A 3,204-nucleotide genomic window follows, 5' to 3' on the forward strand; every position below is an offset into this window, starting at 1 on the left:
AGAAGTAGTTTAATAATCTGCACTTATTTTTCTTGATCTTGACAACACTTTTGACCTTACCTGAAAATTTCTATTCATCTGTTCAACTCCCAAATTTTACAAGCTATATTTGACCACTTGACCGATTTAATTAGTCCTGCTTTTGGAGAGTTATTTTGTGTACAATCTTTTGACCAACTGAACCTATAAGAGGCGCCAACAATGGCTTCATGTACAACCTAGCCTGCAAGTTGAAGACTCAAGTACTCATCACCACTAAAACAGAGAAAAAGTCCCCTTCTTTTTACATTTCAACGTTGGTTTTGCTCAATCCTTGGCAATGGAATATCAATATGTAATAGGAGGAATTCTAGCTTCTGTTTCGGGGTTTGTACTGTTGAATAGATCAAGAGGAATGAAGAAAACTAAAGAAGCAAAGGAAAATATGAGGGATGAAGTTGTGAAGAGCTCAGAACAAGTGTTATGCCAGTCGGAAAATGCCACTAATGCTGATATTATTATAGTTGGAGCAGGTGTTGCTGGGTCTGCTCTTGCTTACACTCTTGGCAAGGTGAATCTAATCTTCTCCCTCTACTTTAGATGGCAATTTATAATAAGACGAATGCTCACAAAACTAGCTACCCCATCCGGCAGTTTAACCTCTTTTCCTTCCTTCAATTGCAGGATGGACGGAGAGTGCATGTGATTGAAAGGGACCTGACTCTGCCTGACAGAATTGTTGGAGAACTTCTGCAACCTGGGGGTTACCTGAAATTAATTGAGTTGGGCCTTGAAGGTGAATAAGAAATTTCTATAATCTTTTATGGATTGTTGAATCCGTATGAATTCCATCAGTCCTTCTGTCTGAGTCTACTATTATTGAACTTTTTCTCTAATTCTTAACATGTATGCTTGGTTGCAGATTGTGTAGAAGAAATTGATGCTCAACAAGTATTTGGATATGCTCTTTACAAAAATGGGAGAAGTACTAAACTATCATATCCCTTGCAAAGATCAGATCCAGATGTGGCTGGAAGAAGTTTTCACAACGGACGTTTCATTCAAACAAATGCGTGAAAAAGCTGCAACTTTACCCAAGTAATAATCTTCATTTACCCCGAAGTTACTTCTTTCACTTTGCTATGCCCTTCATGTTCAAAATCTTTTAATTCGTGCTGCATAATTAATAGCATCATTTTATTGCCTTTAATAGTTAATATGTCCCCTGATTTTCTTTGTAGTGTAAGACTGGAGGAAGGGACAGTAACATCCCTACTAGAAGTAAAGGGGACAATCAAGGGCGTGCAATACAAAACTAAAATTGGTCAACAACTTACCGCTTGTGCTCCACTTACAATAGTATGCGATGGTTGTTTTTCAAATTTGCGACGGTCTCTCTGTAATCCTAAGGTAATGATTATGTTTCAACCTGGAAACGAAAACTTCTATGAATCCAATTGGCTTCTCTACGAACGTCACTGATAGATGCGAAATTGGGTAGCTGTTTTCTTTTTCATGAGTTTGAAGTGAAGTTTGGAAACTTTGGGTTTTTACAGGTTGATATCCCCTCCTGTTTTGTGGCATTGATCTTAGAGAATTGCGAGCTTCCATACCCAAATCACGGACATGTTATTCTGGCAGACCCTTCACCAATCTTGTTCTATCGTATTAGTAGCTCTGAAATTCGATGCTTGGTTGACATACCTGGCCAAAATCTACCATCCATTTCAAATGGTGAAATGGCCAAGTACTTGAAAACTGTGGTGGCTCCCCAGGTATTCTTAGTTTTCTGGGCATGCTAATTTTTATTTTTATTTTATTTTATTTATTCATTTATTTTTTTTTTTTTAATTTTTCTTTTTCGCATTTTGGCTTTGATACTTGTAGTTTGCAGTGCTAAGGGGGATTATAGAAATGACTCGATTTAATAAGCATTGGACCGCCATTTATCTTTGAATCTTTAGACTAATCTAAGAACTTTTATATATGTTTCAGATTCCCCAAGAGCTACGTGATGCATTTGTTTTTGCAATTAACAAAGAAAACATAAGAACGATGCCTAATAGAAGCATGCCTGCTGCTCCTCATCCCACTCCAGGTGCTCTTTTGTTAGGGGATGCATTTAACATGAGACATCCTTTAACAGGAGGAGGAATGACTGTTGCCCTATCTGATATAGTCGTATTAAGGAATCTTCTAAGGCCTTTGCATGATCTGAGCGATGCATTTTCCCTTTGCAAGTATCTTGAATCCTTCTACACACTACGCAAAGTGAGTAAATGATTTTCACTTAGTTGCATATGAGAACTAAATTTATAATTTCTAGATTTAAATTCTTTAGAATCTAGTTTGGATAAACAATATGGTGGTATACTTGCCACAACAATGAAACTAAAATTGGTGCTAACCCTATATATCCATTTCATTTCAGCCTGTGGCATCTACTATAAATACTCTGGCTGGAGCCTTATACAAAGTATTCAGTGCATCAACTGATCCTGCAAGGAATGAAATGCGTCAAGCATGTTTTGACTATTTGAGCCTTGGAGGTGTATTTTCAAATGGACCTATCGCTTTACTCTCTGGACTAAATCCTCGTCCGTTGAATTTGGTTCTCCATTTTTTGCTGTGGCTATCTTTGGTGTTGGCCGCTTAATAGTTCCATTTCCATCAATTCCACGCTTTTTGATTGGGGCTAGAATGATCTCGGTGCGTATAGCTAACAATAATTTCAATGACTTCATAATTATATTTTAAATGACTTCAAAGTTCTTATCTCTATCACATTTCTTTTACTTGGTTTCAGGTTGCATCAAGAATCATTTTTCCCATCATAAAGGCAGAAGGAGTTCGACAAATGTTCTTCCCTATAACCCTAACACATTGAAGATCTCAAGTTGTTTGAGAATAGGAAATGCAAAGATTTAAAATCGGTGAAAGTTGGTGGCAGTTCATTTTTTCTTTAGATAAGTTAACGATTTAGGAGATGAGCTAAGAAGTGTAAATTTTATTTTAGATTCCTAACAAATTATCTTTGGTTAGAAACGAAAGTTTCACATGTAATTTAACCACACTTTTCTTGAAATATTTTTAATTATTTGTGCGTGCTCCTCTATTGTTTCCAAAATTTGGAATGTCACCATGTATTGTGTTGGTTTGTGTTTCCATAAGACAGTGTTCCTTGATCCGTGTTTCACCATGGCACATACAACAAGTATGGGTATG

At 36.7% G+C, this 3,204-nt stretch overlaps 1 pseudogene; it reads left to right on the forward strand.

The window, feature by feature from the left end:
* The first annotated feature begins 313 nt into the window (after positions 1-313).
* Positions 314-2,866, forward strand: LOC131172878 (squalene monooxygenase SE1-like; annotated as a pseudogene).
* The last annotated feature ends 338 nt before the right edge of the window (positions 2,867-3,204 follow it).

Source organism: Hevea brasiliensis, chromosome 14, assembly GCF_030052815.1.
Source record: "Hevea brasiliensis isolate MT/VB/25A 57/8 chromosome 14, ASM3005281v1, whole genome shotgun sequence".
NCBI classification, from domain to species: Eukaryota; Viridiplantae; Streptophyta; class Magnoliopsida; order Malpighiales; family Euphorbiaceae; genus Hevea; species Hevea brasiliensis.